Source organism: Budorcas taxicolor, chromosome 19, assembly GCF_023091745.1.
Source record: "Budorcas taxicolor isolate Tak-1 chromosome 19, Takin1.1, whole genome shotgun sequence".
NCBI lineage: Eukaryota > Metazoa > Chordata > Mammalia > Artiodactyla > Bovidae > Budorcas > Budorcas taxicolor.
In genome coordinates this window covers 27171776-27178666 of record NC_068928.1, presented here as the reverse complement: position 1 = coordinate 27178666, position 6891 = coordinate 27171776, and the positions used below count along the sequence as shown (strand labels likewise).

Sequence of the window (6891 nt, the reverse complement as noted above, 5' to 3'; positions counted from 1 at the left end):
CCTACTGTAAAGCACAGGGAACTCTACTCAGTATTCTGTAATGACCTATATGGGAAAAGAATCTAAAAAAGAGTGTAACTGATTCACTTTGTTGTACAGCAGAAACTAACGCAACATGGTAAATCAACTATACTCCAGTAAAAATTCATTAAAAAAAATCGGCAGCAGGGCAATCCCTAAAAGATGTTCACCCATTTAGAGCGGGAATAAAATAAGTATTTTCTTTTCTTTTCTTTTTTTTTTTTTGATGGTTTAGTATGGTTTATTAAGCTGTGCCTTAGTACAGACGCTGGGGCTTGCCCATGGTGCTCTTAATGTACAAGGCCCTGACGTTCTGCCAATTTTTCTTGAGCAATGATACCAGGAAGTTGACAGCTAAGTGGATGTTGTACACAAGCTCATCATCTGTCATCTTCACGTGGCCAACAGCCACTGCCAGACACAGCACCTTCTTCATCTGGAACTTGATCGTGGACTTCACTTCATCAACTTTGGCCACCATGTTCTCATTGTGGGTCAGCAAGGAAGGGAACTTGCCAGCCTTGTTCAGGCCTGGGCCCAGGATTCGGGGGATCTGCTTGATCAGAGACTCTGAAGCCAAAAAGGCATCATATTTCTTGGCCAGCTCTTGACCAGTTTCTTATTCTTGTTGAGTTTTTTCAGTGCCTCGATGTCCATGTGGGGGATATCCACAGCCTTGGCCTCATCACAATGCTGCTGGTCCCCCAAGACACACACGGAGAACTTGGGGCGGGGAGTGGACTTAAGCCTGACGGTGCCCGAGAAACGTTTGTCCTTCTGAGGGTCATAGTTCTTCAGGCTGATATGAAGCTCCACCATCTCCAAAAACTTTCTGCGCTTGCGCTGGTTCCCGTGCAGGACTTCCCGCACCGCCTCATAGAGGGTGTCGCGGGAGACTTTGCTGCTCATAGCTCCCTACGCCGAGATAACCGGAAAAAGCTAAAATAAGTATTTTCAATAAAAATTTAAACAGGGCTTCCCTGGTGGTTCAGGGGTAAAGAATCCGCCTGCCACTGCAGGAGACATGGGTTTGATCCCTGGTCTTGGAAGATCCCACATGCCAAGGAGCAACTCAGCCCATGTGCCACAACTATCAAGCCTGTGCTCCAGAGCCCGAGAGCCACAATGACTGTGCCTATGTGCTGCAACTACTGAAGCTCGCATGCCCTAGAGCCCTGCTCCACAAGAGAAGCCACCACAATGAGAAGCCTGCATATTGCAACGAAGAGTAACTCCTGCTCACCACAACTAGAGAGAAGCCTGCACAGCAGCGAAGACCCAGCACAGCCAAGAATAAAGAAATACATTGTTAAATTTCAAAATTAATAACATTAATATTATGCAGAATAAAAAGTAAGACGTGTAAAAGTAAAAGTGTGATGTGCCAGAGAATGCCTGAGTGTTCAGGGAAAGTCTTACTGAAAAGGTAAGTTTTAATGACCCGAAGTAATGCAAAGGCGCCATGGGGAACTGTAGGGGAAGAGCATTCTAGGAGGAGGAAGGGGTGAGTGCAAAGGCTGCACTCCTGGGAGGGAAAAAGGCAAGACTGGGACAGCAAGAGATCTGAGAGGTAGGCAGAGGCCAAATCGTAAGGGTCCTTGTAAGCCAAAGGGAGCAGTTTGGATTTTAATCCAACCATCACAGAAACAATTCTAGGATTTTAAGCAGGGAATCGACTCAGTTAAATGTAATGAAAATCACCATGGCCACTGTGTGAGAGCTCACCATGGGAAGCAAGGAGACCAGGGAGCAAGGCTTTGTAGTGGTCCAGGTGGGAAATATGGATGGCCTGGCCCAAGGCAGCAGCTTTACAGGTGGAGACAGAAGTTCAGGATCTGTCATGAGCAATGGAGGTGACAGAGAGAGGAATCATGGCTAGTTGCCTAGGTTTTTGTCTTCAGCAACTGTGCTGAAAACTCATCTATTTTTTCTTTGCAACCAGGCTGTAAGTTCTTTCTAAACAGGCCTTTGCTTTAGACCTTGTTTTTGTTTTATTTCAATATTTGGCTGCACCGGGTCTGAGTTGCAGCATGCAGTATCTTTTTAGTTGCCGCATCTGGGATCCTGAGTTGGGGCCTGTGAACTCTTAGTTGCAGCATGTGGGATCCAGTTCCCTGAGCAGGGACCAAACCCAGGCCCTCTGCATTGGGAGCATGAAGTCTTAGCTGTTGGATCACCAGGAAAGTCCCTATCTTACATTTTGTATATAGCCCCCTTATCCAAGCAACCCACAGAGCTACCCGCCATAAAGCCTGGTTGCTGCCCCGCCCTTCATGAATGCTTAGTCATATCTGACTCTTTTCGACCCCATGGACTGTAGCCCACCAGGCTCCTGTGTCCATGGGATTCTCCAGGCAAGAATACCAGGGTGGGTTGCCATTTCCTCCTCCGAGGTATTTTCCCGACTCAGCAATTGAACCCAGGTTTGCTGCATTGCAACAAGATGCTTTACCACTGAGCCACCAGGGAAGCCCCTTGGTTGCTGAACTGGGCTTAAACATGGAATAGCTCTTTCTACGTGTAACCCTAGTGAAGCAACTTGCCTTTTCCTTCATCAGACAGTACTGAAAGTGTTATTCGCTCAGTCATGGCCGACTCTTTGCGACCCCATGGACTGTAGCTCGCCAGGCTCCTCTGTCCGTGGAACTCTCCAGGCAAGAATACTGGAGTAGGTTGCCATTCCCTTCTTGAGGGGATCTTCCTGACCCAAGGATCAAACCTGGGTCTCCAGCATTGCAGGCAGATTCGTTATCTTCTGATCAACTGGGAAGCCCCATTCATCAGATAAGGAGCAGAGTAATGGGCCAGCCTCAGTCTAGAGAGATGAGCCTGGATCTTACCCTCAACACACACAGCTTGGCAAACACAGGCCCAGGGGTGGCTTCAAGACTGTTGCTTCAGTCTCTGCCCTGCCTGAACCCCAAGGTCACTTGAAAAAGAAAGAACGAGTGTCTTCTATACATTTAGATAATGTTGCCCCTTCCACACCTTCTCATCAAGGTGAGGGTCAGCAGGAGGAGGGTTGGGATTTTTGGGGAGAGAACCCTCGACTCCAAGCGGCACTAGTGCTCACAGAGCAACAAGCTGAGGAAGGGTGTGGGGCAAAGAGCCATTACAACCTCCAACCTCTCCCTGGGACTCAGGCCTCCCTCCAGCATCTCCAGAAAGGAGGAAGGGATTAAGAGCTCCCATCTCCCCTCACCCATACCCAGAGCCTGTCCTGAGGTCTGTGCCCAGTGATTCCCTTCCCCTCCCAACGAAATCCCGGGGACTCAGCTGTTTGGGTTCCCAACAAGATGGGTCTTTGTAGAGACAAGAACAAGGAAAGAAGGGGGAGGGGAGCAAAAGGAGTTATTATTTACTGGGTACAGAGTTTCGGTTTTACAAGAAGAGTTCTGGAGCTGGATGGTTCCACAACACTGTGAAGTCTATTGTCACTAAACAGGACACTTAGACATGGTTAAGATGGGGGCTTCCCTGGTGGCCCAGTGGTTGAGTCTGCCTGCTAATACAGGGGACATGGGTTCAATCCCTACTCCAGGAAGATCCTACATGCTCTGGGGCAACTAAGCCCCTGCATGGAAACTATTGAAGCCCATACAAATAGAGCCCGAACTCTGAAACAAGAGAAGCCAGCACGATGAGAAGCCTGTGCATTGGAACCAAGGAGTAGATCCTGCTTGCTAGAACTAGAGAAAGCCTTGCATTATACTGAAGACTCAGTACGACCCAAAATAAATAAATAATAAATCTTAAAAAAAAAATGGTTAGGATGGGAGACTTCCATGGTGGTTCAATGGTTAAGACACGTTTGATCTCTGATCAGGGAACTAACGTTCTACAAGCTATGTGGTGAGGCGAAAAAAAAACATTTAAGATGGTAAATTTTGTTATGTGTATTTTATCACAATCAAACAAACAGGAAGGAAATACAGAAGTTCCTCTGCTAACCGTATCAAGCTCCAACTCCCCAGGAGGACATACAAGGCCTCTCCCTCCACGGCACAAGGAGCCTCCCCAGTCTGCCCTCATTCCATCTCAGCCTGCCCCCAGTTCAATCACATCACACACCCTTCCTTATATTCCGTACCCAGAAGGCTGAGACTTCTATTTCAAGAATTACACACAAGGCTAATGACATCAACAAAAGCAACATCTCTGGTACGTGGAGCACTTTCTATATGCCACACATCCAACCTATGCGATTCCATCAAACCCTCCCAGCAACCCTGCCCATTTTGCAGATGGGGAAACTGAAAAGTAAAGAGGACTAGTAATTTGTTCGAGTTCCTCGCACTTCCTAGGAGATCCCTATGAAAGCATTTTACATGTCTGTTTCTCTCCCCAGACCACTACTCTCTGGGCCAGGACCAAGTCTTATTTATTTTTGGAGTCCCTGTAGACTGCCTAACTCAGTATTTGGCATACTGTTGTGTGTGTGTGTTGGTGTGTAGTCACTAAGTCGTGTCCAACTCTCTTGTGACACCATGGACTGTAGCCTGTCAGGCTCCTCTGTCCATGGGATTTCCCAGGCAAGAATACTGGACTGGGTATTTCCTTCTCCAGGTAATCTTCCAAACCCAGGAATTGAACCCAAGTCTCTTGCATTGTAGGCAGATTCTTTACTGCTGAGCCACCAGGGAAGCCCCTTGGCATACTGTCAGGGGCCAATAAATGTTAGTTGAAAGAAAGAGAGAGAGAAGGAAAGAGAGAAGGGGAGAGAGAGGTAACACACATGGTGGCATGAGTGGATGGCATAGGTCTGGAGGCTACACCATATGCTGCCAAGCTCCAGAAAGGTTTTTAGGGGTATGAGAGAGGCAGGGACACTGGACTGGCACTGTAGGTGCACTTGGTGGGAGCCTGGCAGAGTCTGTGTCAAAGCAGAATCAGTCTTAATGAAAGAGTGTAGACAGCTCTGGATGGTAATCAGGAATCTTGGAATCTAGGGCAGGCTGAAGAAAGAGAGGTTGGGGGCACAGTGTCCTGGACAGGATGGGATGGAGGGAGGAGAGAAAAGCCAACCCTCAGGAGATTCCTCAGGGACCCGGGGCCAAGAAGTTGCCACTCAGAATAACCCCTTTGGTGGGGACCCAGGCGTGTTCAGGCCCTTTAGCCTCTCACTCCCACTGGCTTGCTCATACCTGAGGCACCCCACAGGACTGGTTTCATTATTCAGGTCTCTGCTGAAGTGACACTGCCTCAGAAAGACCTTCCCTGACCACTTGGCTAATGCTGCCTCTCCCCTACCACCTCTGATTGACTACAGGATTTTACTCTCTTTATTGAGATAATCACTACCTGAAATGACCTTGCTTATTTGTTTCGGTTTATGGGTTGTCTGACCATCCCCTCTCTCTCTCTTCTTTTTTTTGGGGTCTCATTTGCAGCATGCAGGATCTCCAGTCTTCATCAAGGCATGCAGGATCTTCCTCACAGTGCACAGGATCTCCAGCTGTGGTATGTGGGCTCTAGTTCTCTGACTAGGGATTGAACCCATGCCCTCTGCTTTGGGAGCACAGAGTTTTAACTGGACCATCAGGGAGGTCCCCATGTCTACCCTTTTCATCAAGGCATTCTGAGGGTCTAGAACAGTGCCTGGTATTCAACAGATGCTCTATAAATATCAGTTAGGGTGACCCTGAACATTGCCCAGGGACAGAGTTGAATCTGGACTCCCTGGCATGCTGAGTACATTCCTGTAAAACACTCTGACTGGACAGAGACAGTGTAGACCTTGCAAACTTGAGACTGTAAGGGTTCAAGGAGGGACCTAGGATGTGTCTTCCAACCCAGAGACTCTCTGGAAGCTTTCTTACACTGGGGTCACTCAGGTCCTGGCTAATCCTTGTAGAAGAGGAACAGCAGGTCCAATGAGTGACTCACCCTGTTGCCTGGGTTACTGGTAGGCAGATCCTCGTAACCTAGGAAGCTGGGACACTGGGATCCCCATGGGATCTGGAGATGGGGGATGGGAATGAAGTTTCCCAGGGAGCTGGGGACTGAGGCAGGAGAGTACCCCAAGGAGGAGACGGGGCACCAGGAATCTCCAGGGGTCTGGGGGCTGAGGGCTAGGTCTCCATATATTCTTTGAAGGCAGAGATACTCCTGAATCTGTCTGTTCTTTCCAGGTGGGACCAGCACAAGCCAGTTCTTGTTTAATGGAGTAAAGACAAATTCTTCTGGGAACGAAGCTAGTGGGCCAAGACGAGGAGAGATAGAGGCATCTTTCTCCCTCTGCTCGCCACCCCCCCAACCCCCGCTTTTTCTTTCTCCCTGCTGCCTCCACCCCTTGTCCCAGAAGGCCACCATCTCTCTGTGACCCACTCACACCCCCTGCTGCTCCTGTCTGGGACAGCAGTGGCCTGACTAAAGGACAAGAAAGATCCCATGTCTTCCCTTCTCTCCTGATTTCCGGGAATCAGCCTCAGAGCAACAAAGCTCAAGTTCCAAGGCAGCTGCTGCTGGAAAGGGAGGTGGGCTCCTGGCTCCCAGAAGGTGACTGGTATTTGGGTGTGTGTCTGTGATGCTGTTACTGAGGTCTCAGCCTAGGAAGTCATCATTTCCTCAGGAAGCCCTCCTTGATCCCCAGTGTAGGTCAAGGCCACTGGCCCTTGAGCTTTCTCAGTTCTCTGACTGCCCCTTTATGGTACTTATCAGAGTTTCCAATTATCTACTCACTTGTTAGTCTTTGATGGATGCCTGCCTCCCCCAGGGGACCACAGCACCGAAAGGACAGGAAGCAGGGTTAGTTTTGCTCCTCGGTATGACTCAGTGTTCAGCACAGTGCCTGGCACATTGCAGACACACCATAAACATTTGCTGAATAAATGAAGGAGTAACATTCAAAGGAGGTTCTTAGGTGGGGAT

At 48.9% G+C, this 6891-nt stretch overlaps 1 pseudogene; it reads right to left on the bottom strand.

Annotated features, from left to right (window-relative positions):
- Positions 1 to 239: 239 nt before the first annotated feature.
- Positions 240 to 946, bottom strand: LOC128064761 (60S ribosomal protein L10a-like; annotated as a pseudogene).
- Between the last annotated feature and the right edge of the window lie 5945 nt (positions 947 to 6891).